Source organism: Camelus bactrianus, chromosome 23 (genome assembly GCF_048773025.1).
Source record: "Camelus bactrianus isolate YW-2024 breed Bactrian camel chromosome 23, ASM4877302v1, whole genome shotgun sequence".
NCBI classification, from domain to species: Eukaryota; Metazoa; Chordata; class Mammalia; order Artiodactyla; family Camelidae; genus Camelus; species Camelus bactrianus.
Genome location: NC_133561.1, coordinates 7,299,617 through 7,312,052, shown reverse-complemented (window position 1 = coordinate 7,312,052; position 12,436 = coordinate 7,299,617). Strand labels below are relative to the sequence as shown.

The following is a 12,436-nucleotide window of genomic DNA, read 5'->3' as shown; positions in this document are numbered from 1 at the left end:
TTCCTATTGTGAACTGGTCAAATGATCATGAAAAAGAACTTACTTATCCTTTTTTTCTTATTTCTCAAATTTATGAGATTGAATTGAATCATCTCTAAAACCCTTCCAGTTTTAAATGTTAGGATTCTGTCATCATCAAGCACTATCTCCACTTATTTCTACTTAATGTTTACCATGTAAAGGGATGGAAAAACATCTTTCAGTAGTTGCTTAGAATATAAAGAAATGAAAAACAATGTAAACTGAAAATTCCTCAATGTTTGGGGGTAAAAAAAGCACCTCTATAGAACAATGCCTTTACCATGTGCTGCGGTGACACAGATGTAAGATTAACATCTACGAGTTAAAAATTAGTGTTTGACTGGATTTCTTTAAAATGTCTTCCATTTTGGGGGGTTCACCTATGTTATCTGCATGTAAAACTAATGGTAAGACTTTAAAATATGGCTGTTAGAACATTTGTAAGCACAGAGGTAATGCTTTACCTGAAAACTTTAAATGGTGTTTATTTCACTTACTGGAATGACATTAAAAAATGTGCATTACCAGTTCTCTAATAACATGCAATGTCTCTTCATCCTCATAAACATGTGCCACGTCAACAACTATGACAGAGTGGCACTGTATTTCAAAGGCAGTTTTGCTCTAAGCAAGACTTAAAATCTTTTTTAGTAGTTTAGAAAGATCCATAGCTTATCTCCAGAGGATATCTGCTAATGCTGCTACAGCACATAAAAAAAAATCTGCCATAAAAATCAGGCAATCTACTAGCGATTTCAGATACATAAAGGAGTGCCTAATCAAAAAATCATCAAATATTTGAGAAAAATGGATGCCGTAAAAGAGAGACAAATTTTTTTACCAAATGAAGAATATCTGAGAAAAAGTTGTTAGCTGAATGAGAACAGAACTTCAAAAATATGGTATTAACATTCTACAATATAGTCATTCTATCATCTGTATCTTTCATTATCTAAATGATATTTTCACACCATCTTTTCTCCTCTCAATGTTCCTCCACACAATCTTTACTATCCATTTATATTGGAGATTTCTATTATCACTGAGAATGTTGAAACAGAGTCCCATTTACATTAAGAGCAATTATTGCTATGTAAAGGCTCATTAATGCCATCATATTAATTGCTCTGTGGCTGTTTCGGTGTTCCATTACTTCTTATTTCCTGTTTCTGCCCACCTTTGTCATTGGTGATTTTTCATGGTGACATGCTCTGAGTCCCCATTCTTTATCCTTTGTGAACCTACTTTAGGTTTTTGATAAAATGTGTAGAAAATTTTGAAGACCACACCCAAATATTTTGGAACTGATCAGTAAAACTGCAGGATATAAAATCAACATACAGAAATCCATTGTATTTCTGTACACTAACAGCAAAATATCTGTAAAATAAAGGGAAAAAAACTATCCCATTTGCAATAGCATTAAAAAGAATAAAGTACTAAGGAATAAATTTAACCAAGGAAGTAAAAGGTCTCTACTATTAAAACTATAAGCTTATGATAAAAGCTATTGAAAAAAATGCTTTCCAAACAAATGGAAAAATAACTCATGTTCACAGATTGGAAGAATACTGTGAAAATGGTTATACTATTCAAAGTGATCCATATATTAAACGCAGTGTCTATCAACATCCCAATGATACTGGTTCACAGAAACAGAAAAAAACATGAGTAAAATTCCTATGAAATCACAAAAGATTCTGAACAGTCAAAGTAATACTGGGAAAGAACAGCAAAGCCAGAGGCATTACACTTCCTATTTAAACTTTACTACAAAGCTATAGTAATTGAAACAGTATAGCACTGGCATACAAATAAACACAAACGCCAGTGGAGCAGAACAGAGAGCCCAGAAATAACCCATGCATACAAGTTCAAAAACTATTTGAGAAGAAAGCCAGGAAAACCCCGTAGGGAAAAACAGTCTTTTCAATAAATGATGCTGGGAAAACTGGATACCCACATTCAGAAAAATTAAATTGGACCAATACCTTACACCACTCTCAAAAATTAACTCAAGATGCTTTAAAGGCTTAAACACAAGACGAAAAGATTCCTCTAGGAACTCAGTAACCACTAGTCTGGGAGACTACAACTTTGCAGCAAAATCCTCAGTAACCACCAGTCCAGACCCACCACTTTGCAGCAAAATCCTGTAAAGATGCATCATAGTCAAAGGCATTTCCTCGCCCTTAAGAAGTTACATGAGCCACATTTCTCCCCCTACACCCAAATAAATAACCACATTACAGAAAAGAAGGGGAAAGAGTTATGAACTCAGAGGAAAGGAACATGTTTGCTTCAAGAGAATTAAATAAAATTCATCTCTTAATACCCATTCTTTCCATGTTCCCTAAAAGACAATCTCTGATTTTTAATGTTGCATACAGCCTAAATACATTTTTTAAAAAAGAAACAACAGAATCAAAACAATAGCAACAACAAAATCCTCCAATTTCCAGCCACCCCTGCTACCTGGTGAGGCCACATGCCCAAGTCTGGTCAAGTGGAGAGGAACACGGGGGCAGGAGCCCGGGTCCCTGAGTGTCACGGCACCACCGCAAGGCAGGGGCTGCGTCTGACCTCCTGTAAGTCAGTAAGACACTCCTACTTGCCTAGGTCTCAGCTACATTTTTTTTTCTCTTTACAGCTAGACAGAACCTTATGAGTACAAAAATAATTTAAAATTAATATATTTGTCTCTATTGAGTTTAAATTGGTTGGCCTAAATGATGTCACTCATGTAGAAACTGAAAAAAAAAGAAAGAAAAGAAAAGAAAAAAGAAGACACTAATGAACTCATCTACAAAAGAGAAACAGACTTGCAGACATAGTAAACTTATGGTTACTAGGGGAAAGGGGGTGGGAAGGGAGTTTGAGATCTGCAAATGTTAGCCACTATATATAAAAATGGAAAACAAATTTCTTCTGTATAGAGCAGGGAATTGTATTCAATATCTTGTAATAACCTTTAATGGAAAAGAAGATGAACATGAATATATGTATATATATGCATGACTGGGACATTACGCTGTACACCAGAAACTGACACATTGTAATTGACTATACTTCAATCAAAAAAAAAAAAAGGTTCGACTAAAATTAGTCTCTTTTTCTATTGCCCAGTATATGGAGCATGTAAGAAAGGTCAGTGAGTTGACAGACAAAATAGTGACAAATTACTTGCTTTTCTGATTTTAAAATTTATGTATTCATTTATGTATTTATTTATACTTAGTTTCAAACTATAGCACACAACCCTTTTTTTTCTTTCTTTTCTTACATTCATCAGCTATGGAATTTGAGGTCAGTTGCTGAAAAGCTGTGAACTACTGCTTTTAATATCATAGTGGGGGTTCCAAAACACATCAAAGGGATAGTGTTTTAAAATAAACATCACCAATTTATTTGTTTATAGCTCTAATCCCCTGAGCATGTAGTTTCTTTTTCTTTTGCCCGAAGACCTAGATCAAACTTCAGGTTTTTGTTGTCTCCAGGGGACATACTGTGAGGAATAAAGTAAAATGTTTTTTCTTTCCCAAACTTGGTACTGTCCTTCACCTTCTACGTTCTTTGAAAGTCTGTCTCTCATTTAATCTATTTTACGGCACCTCGGTGCCCTACAGGAGTCTTCCAGTGTCCTATTTATCTTTTCTATGGAGGATTATTTTAAAGTCTAACTGTTTAATAGTGACTAAATATAGTAGAGGGCATGTATTAGGACACATTAAACAAACTCTAGTTATTTTGGTGTATAGGATGAAAATATTTCTATACATTTGATATGTTGTATTCTGCTATTATCTCTGTAAGCTCTTTTAGATATTCATCAAGAGTATTTTTAAAATATGACACTCTATGTGGAATGTATTTTGTTAAATGCCAGCATTTCAAAGTCTATTAAAATTGGATCTTCTTAAAGAGGATCGAATGGGGCAAAACATTTAAACAGAAAATTGGAATAAATATACTTTGATAATCAGCTCAATAGATCTAACACTAGGTGATTTTAGCTCTTTAAAATAAACATAAAATCTCAAAAAGGGGGTGGATAGGAAAAGCCTTTTGGGATTGACGTTAATTCACAGGAGCAGAGTTTAATTACATCAAGGAGATTCAAAAGGCTATTGCACCAGAGGAACTGCCCATGGAATAACCCAGAGGCTTGAGAAATTATAACACATTTTGAGAATTTTTTAAAAAAGCTTATCATGACTGATTGAATGTATAGCTATTATGGAGCATTATAATAGGTGCTAAGAAGAGAAATCAAGTATCAAATCCTGATTTGTTGAGAAGTACGAATTTTAACCCTATATCCTCTTTGGGAAAAAGTCCCATGAACACACTTGCATTTGGAAATATTACTCTAGCAACACTGGAAAAATGGTGAGTAACCAGCGATACAATAAGAGTTCTAGAAAGAATCTATATCAGTTGCAACAGGAAAGTCATGAATGGTATGAAGAATGCAAAGATTGTGTACCACATGCGGTCCTGTGACTGATGAGAGAACAGCAGCAAAGATAGTTTTCTGGCTCAGCTAATTGTATGAGGTGATATCACTCACCCTGGACTGTGAAGGACACATTTGGAAAAGAAATATGATGAGTTTCTATCGGCATTTTGAGTGTATCTATAGGACAAATGGGTAAATATGTTAAGTAAGTGATTTGACATGGAAGACTAAAACTCAATAGGAAGGGAAATACAGAGGTTTCTGGTGTAAATGACAGGTTATGTATGAAAATGCTACCTGAGAAACAAGTCTTCTTTATGTTTTAAATGGGAAAATTAAAAAACATTACATAGCTACTCTAACATCCTAGCCCAATATTTCTAAAAATTAAAAAATATATAGAAAAATAGCCATTACACTAGGAATAAATTATTAAAACATTACATTCTGAAAACCAAATAGTTAATATGCTTATTACAGCTTCTTTGAATGCTGTTAGTTTTCTGTTATCTCTTCACTGGGGCTTGGATTAATTTTTTAAACGTATACAGCTTTTAAGGGTACTCATAATTACAGTGTTAAGATTTCTGCTTCTAAGAACCCAAGCCTTCTCTCTCCTTGAGCAGGGTGACTTCCCCATTTTTGCTGCATTTCAGCATCAAATTTCTTATGCTTCTGTTTCAGTTTTGTGTTATTTATTCCCATTGCCAAGCAGATCAATCCAGTGCTTGGTTTTTACTTTACAATCAAAATATACATCTTAATTTTAGAATATTACATCTTCAAATGAATTGTCATTCTCAAGCAGCCTTCTGATGAGATACTAGCACCAGAATTACAAGAGTAAGAGTAAACTTCTCACTATTTTTTAGGTTTTTCCCTTCTTAGGTGCATACTTTCATAATTCAGTTATATCAGTGGGAGCTACTTAACTGCCTGATTCTTTGGCTTCTTAGATGCAAGAAGCTGAACATTATGCCCGATCATTTCAAAATAAATGAATATAACTTCTGAAAGGATGAATGTTATCCATTTCCTTTCAATCATTTTGAAAGGATGTTACCTCTTATACACAAGTATAAGAGTGTTTACAGTTATACACAAGTGTGTGGTATACATACAAGTAATGAGAGCAAACATTAAGACAATCTACATGTGACAAATATCACTGAAATCTAACATGTGTCTGCTGAAATCCAAGAAACAGGCATTATTCAACAATCTCAAATGTTTCAGTGATTCATGTCTTCCGCAAGTCACCTACCCAAGTGTCAACATAGGCAACAGAACAGTCTCAGCTTCCATAAATTAGGTGCTTTTCAGGTATGGAGAAGACTGGAGGGAAAGAATACTGACCCTCAGACAGGAGAGCACAGCAAACTACCTAAAAGATAGGAAATTGGAGCCCTGCCTTCTGAGAGAACCAACAGGGGAAGTTACCTCTGGATAAAAGATTCCCCTTATGCTGCTTTAAATGAAAAATTATTCTAATCTCATTCGGACAGTTTTTGCTAATGTTTGTGCCTGTCTGGCTAACTCACCTGTATGTGAAATTTAACTACATGATGCAGATTCTGAGGCACTTAAGTCACATGTCCTACTTCAATATAAGAAACAACAGTATTTGATTAAATGTTCTCAAATTTTAAAATACATTTTAAAAAATGTAATTACCTTTCTGAAGTCACGAACATCAAACAGGTCAAGTCCCCGGAAGAGTTCACCCTTTCTCATTTGAAATACCTCGCCATAAGCTGTCAGAAACGTCTTTATGTTCTTCGAACAGAGAACCTACGGAAGGAGAAATAACTATTAGTGTACAGGGAATCATTCTGAATGCTACCTACTCTCTGTCACGGCCAAAATGCTGGAAAAATGACAAGGAATCCATTAACTTTTGAGGTTGTTTTCAATGACCCCTTCAGCAGGACTTGCTGATCACCCACTCTCCCCCAGGCTCCGGTGACACAGCTGTGAACAAGGCAGACAAACATCTGCTCTCACGACACTTACATTCCAAAGTCCATCACTTACATCTAGGATCTGCACACGGGGACAGCAACGGTGCCGACATGGTGGGACTGACGCAGGAATTGAGTCAATACCTGCAAAGCACTTAGGACCTTGTTGGTACATGGTACCAGCTCTGTGAACGTTTGCTCTATTGTACAACAGTGCAGAACCAGTCAAATCTGGGGTCAAACCAGTGTTCCAGTCTCTACTGGGTACATGATTTCAGGTTTGCTCATCTCTATAATAAGGAAAATAATAGTACTTACACCTCATAAGATTGTTGTGAGGACAAAAAAAGAAGATTGAAAAGATACCTGCGCTACATTGAAAGTGTTCAGTAAGTTGTGGTACTGGTGGCTTTGCTTAGAGCAATTATGTTTAATAGTAGTAATACTGGTAAATTATGGAATAGTACCTTAATTTATTTCATTTTCAGGCATTAATTTAAGTCAAATATAGTTCTGAAGAAGACAGCTGCTCAGAATGAGCTATGCCCTGGAGGGAGAAGGGGAGAGGGGGCAAAGAGAGAGACAGGGAGGGAGAGAACACAAATTATCCATATCCAAAATGAAAGGTATTGCTACTAATCTCACTACACTTTGATTAGGAAATGTATTTATACCCTACAAATTCTCTCTTTCTGCGTGATGTAACATACTCATGGATATAACAGCTCATCACACTCACAGTTCCAGGAATTATGACAGGAAATTTTGAGGATGTCACTTTGGAAGTCCACCTACCATATTCATTATTATACTTATAGAAACACACTAGTAGTTGTTATTTTTTCTTCCCTTAATTCTTCTTCATTTCCTATAATCTCAGGCATCCTGACCAAAACTTAGCTGAGACTAATGAGAAAATGAATACTGAAAATATGCATGCTGGCTAAATTGGCCCCTTTTAACAAACTACATTCTATAATCTTGCTTACATTTCATTAGGTTTATGATATGTATTGTAAAGGTGTTTGCAAGATTGGGCATTTTTAATTGAGTAAATTGCTGTCCACCTCTTCCATCGCCTGAAGTTATAAATGAAGAAGACGATAGTGCACAGAAGTAGATCTTATATATTGTACAGTCAACTAGGTGTATCTACATAAATTCAAGTTTCCAATAATTATTTCTTATAATACATGTTCTCCATACTTGCAAGTCTCATCTATGTAAGTAGGGATATATATATATTTTTCAGTCTCAAAATAGCATAGAACCTCATTTAATTCAGTAGGAGATAGAATTGTTAAATTTGGAGAGACTAAGCAATAGGAAACATTTTGTTTCCATTGTCTCTTTCAAAGCATCTGAAATATTTCATAACATTTTAAAATTCTAAACACTTTTAAGTAAATGAGAAACTGAAACTACAGAAAGTCTTCTTTAAAACATCCCCAAGTAAATGAGTATTAATTTCTCTGGTAATATTAGTACTGGCAGTGAAAATGAGATAACAGTAGTAGTAATAATGTTTAACACTTAATACTTACTAAATACAAGACATCCTTAGCACTTTACATAACTTAATTTTAACATTAAATCAAGTACTTTTATTACTTCTATTTCAGATCCCAAGAAATTAAGGAACACAGATGGCAGGTAACTTATCCAGATAGTTCAGTATGTAGTTTCAGTCCAGAGCTAATATAGCTAATTTTTAATAAAAATAAGCATATTTTCTACCAATTTGAGTAATTTACTATATTCTAGATGGCTGTGTTGCATGAACTTCACATATTCAATACAGATTCTTAATTAGGAACATTTGGTCACATGCTAGGCATAAAAAGATGTATCTTTTACATTATATTCAATTTTAAGCCAGCAGATGTGATTCAAGTCAATGATTCCATACAAAATGATTTCTGATTGTGCTACATATGGTATGAGTGCATTACTATAATGAGTAACTTCTGGAGTAACAGTGAGAATTTCACATGAAATACGTATTTGATAGACATATAAATCAAGGTGCTGACATATGAAAATCATGATATTTCAAGGCTGTTTTAGATTCTGACATAGAAATTTAATAAAACTGTTTATATCCAGGGAGAAAAAACACATTAGAGGAACCTTTTAACTCACTTTCATTTAACACACTTTCATTTAACATACTTCTAATTCCAGCGGAGACTGTATCATAAAATCATGGATCTGCAGTTCTAGTTGGCTCAAGGCATCTCCATAATGTTAGTTATTTCAAAAGGAGATAATTATACTATAGATAAATGATTACAAAATTATTGGATGACTGAAAGACAAAAAAAATGATGCTGTTCTGAATAACTGTAGACACAGTCACCATGCCCGGGCAAAGGGAGAGAGAATGTAGAAGGAAGAATTCACAGTAGACATAGATGCTTGGAGAAGAGGGTTTTCTACAATTGGGGTTTGGAGGTCACCCCATTACCTGTGCTCAGACCTGGGAGAGAAATGCAGCTGATGGTCTGACTGCTTGGGGTCAGAACACTTTTCCATGTCCATCTCATATATCAGATAATCTGTTTTCTGTTCCCTCTTGAAATTTATAATCAGTGACATAGTCCATTCATGGAATGCCCTTCTTACCCTTTTATCCTATGGAAATGGGGCAACTTCAATTTCCAGTTTAAGCAAGCAGTTGTTATATGCCCTGCTCATATAAAGTCTAAATAAGCAGAGACAAGAGTCAGGTATATGGAGATGAAGTACAACTTTGCAAGTGGATTATTTGAAAGATACAGGAAAAAACTGCAAATTGATTATTAGGTTAAAAATAGAGGGCTAGTTTCCATCTCTGCAACGTTATTCCAAATACAGTCTTTTTGGTAATAGGGAAAAGCACCACTTATTAGTCATTGATTCAGCTTATATAAACTATCCTATAATGTGGTATTTTAACACCAAAAGGTGTTGTATTCAGGAATATCATAATTGAGTATTCAACAGAAAATCCCACTGTTTACAAAAGTCTAACTGCTTCAGTACAACGGGGTACAGAGTAACACAACCGAATCTAACATCATCAGCACACAGTGTATTTTAAGTTGTTGAAAAAATGAGATCTATAGTCAGACTGTTGAACGGAATGCCATGGCCATGAACACGCCCTTCAGTATTTCTGAGACGGTGCTCCTGGCAGAAGCATTAAGGCCAGGACAAGCAACCAGACCTCTTGTCAATGTTCCGTGTTGGCCAAGCTCAAAGAGAAGGCAAGGGATAGTAAACATATCCATTGATACAATAAGTAAATCTCAGCCTCCTAAACTCTGGAGTAGTGTAGACAAGGGTGGGGAGTAGTGTAGACAAGGGTGGACGGTTCAATGGAGAATACCCAGCACACCATAATGGTTTCAGAGCATTTCAATAAAAGCAATAAAGCATTACTGATATGCTTGAAGTGCTCTGTATTCCCTATGATGAATTCAGTGTGTCTTTCTATACTCTTGCTTTAATAAATTCTGTATGTACAGATCTACAAACATTATTGTTTTACAAGTTTCTATTTTGTTAATATTAATGGTATACTTATATACCATTCCACAACTTATTTTTTCCTCCACACACAAGTGTGTTCACAGGAATTATTTATGTTGCTTCAAACAGGTCTAGCACATTCTTATTAATTACTGAGCATTAACATATCATTGTGGAAAAATACATTTTCGTTATCAGTTTTCTAATTGACTGATTCTTAGGCAATTTTCATAGATAAACTTATTTTCCTGTCTCATTTAACCACAGTGAGAATTTCTTTGAAGAATATATCTGTCATAGAATTATTCAATCTTAGGGTTATTGTATTTTCAATTATATTAGTATTGCCAATTTGTTCTACAAAGTAGTTGCAAGAAATTTCATTCCCACTAGCAACCTAGGAGGGCACCTATTTCAATCAAAACTTCGTTTATGATACACCCTTAATATTTGTCAACATATGCCAGTGTGATTCAGCAAAATTCTTTTTTTTAAAAAAACTTTCACTCACCAGGTTATCAGCAAATGTTACAGTCTTTCCTTTCTAGATATCCATTCAATTAATTATTAAACTAACTCATACCTGCAAGCAGCATCCTTGGATTTTGAGATGTAACAGTGAAACAAACAAACAAAAAATCACACCCCACAAGGAATTTACAAACTAATTTAAGGTGTTATATGTATTCAACAAAAGAAAAAAGTGGCTTACTCTGTATTAGAAGATAATCATTTTTGTGCTCAAGTTCGTGGGTATGGAGAAGAGAGCAAAGCAATTTTACATTGGTTGATTGGAGAAGTCTGCTCTGGGACTACGACTTTTGAGCTAAGATTCAAATGATGTGAAGAATGTATCATATGCACATCACTGAAATGTATCCTGTTTTCACATGTGCAAGGAATTTGGGGGCCATATGTCGAGGAATGGAATTGCCAAGTCATAAATTGCAATATTTTAAACTGTAACATTTAATTCCCAGTTGCTTTTCAAACTGATTGTAACAAATTTCATTCCAAACAGCTGCTTATTTTACTTCACATCTGTATTGGTTTGCAGGGGCTGCCGTAACAAAATACCAAACATGGGGTGGCTTCAACAACACAAATGTGTTTTCTCATAGCTCTACTTCCTCCAAAATGTTGACATCTTAATTCCTAGAACCTTTGGATATGTTACCTGACATGGCAAAAGGAACTCTGCACCTCTAATTAAGTATTTTGAAGTAGAGAGATTATCCTAAATTATCTAGGCAGGCTCCATTTAATCACATAAGTTCCTAAAACAGCCCTTTCTAAGCTGTGGTCAGAGAAAGAAATGTGACAGAAGAAGCAACCTCAGATGCCAAGTCGCTGGCTTTGAACTTGGAGATAGACAGTCACAAACCAAGGATGCAGGCAGCCTCCAGAAGTAGGCGTGCACTCACTGTAAACCACAATCAAAGAAGCCCTCGCTCGGGGTTTCAACTTGTCATCTTCATTTCAGTCCATACATGAGATACCATTATTTTCTCCTATTACATTAAAGAGGTAAGAGAGGGACAGAGAAGCTAAATTACTCACCCAAGTTTAGAGGTTATACAGCCAAAATAGTATTTTGAATACAAACAATATAATTCCAGGGCCTGCCCTCTTACCAAGGCAACATGTTACCAAGACAGGTAACACACCAAGTTAAAATGCTGACAATCACTAGCGAGAATGGATGAAAATCTAAGGTTTTTCCACTACAGACAACCTAAGATAGATGCAGTGATGATTTCTGTACACTTACAATTTTAATACATGCCAGTTTCTTTTTCTGTAAGACCAAAGAAAAGATCCTATGAAAACGAAGAGTAAGCAACTTTCTTATTGCCAAAGCAATTGTCCTACAGGACATCAAAAGGGATAATTTATCTGAATATGTAACAAATGCTGAAAATTCAAAACTTAGAAGTAATTAATAGAATAATATTCCTTAACGGGAACATAACATAAAAGACTGCACAGTGAAAATCTTTTATTAATTCTCCAAAACTCATAATACTTAAAAATCCAGACAAAATTAAAATATGATGCATTTTCTTGGACTGAATTTTCCTATATTTGGCAGGCAGCAAATCTAAATTTAAGAAAACCCAAAAAGGAAATTTTAGAGACTCCAAATTAGTCAATTTGGTATAAATCATCCAAATTGCACTGAAAAAGCATTCAGTGACACAAAGAGTGTTACCCATTAAGGTTAAAGATTAATTTCATCAGATGTTGTTTTAAACACTTTGTTCTGTAACATTTTCATGTGTTTATGTGGAAACTGGAAGAATATACAGAACCAACATATGCACATTAAGACTTTCATTTTGAAAATTAATGATTTCTTTGCAAATAGGGTGTCTTTATTTTATTGGTGACACAATCTACTACATCTTTATCAGGAAGATATAGCTACGATTATATATATACACACACACTATATATATATTTCTAAAAGAAAACATTGAAG

At 34.7% G+C, this 12,436-nt stretch overlaps 1 long non-coding RNA gene across 1 annotated transcript in view; it reads right to left on the bottom strand.

Moving 5' to 3' along the window:
* Positions 1–6,153: 6,153 nt before the first annotated feature.
* The window catches only part of LOC141574731 (uncharacterized), a 366,218-nt gene continuing 359,935 nt past the window's right edge, over positions 6,154–12,436 (bottom strand). Inside the window, exon 3 of the long non-coding RNA XR_012501736.1 lies at positions 6,154–6,271. This is a non-coding gene — a long non-coding RNA (uncharacterized LOC141574731). The remainder of the gene's footprint in view (positions 6,272–12,436) is intronic.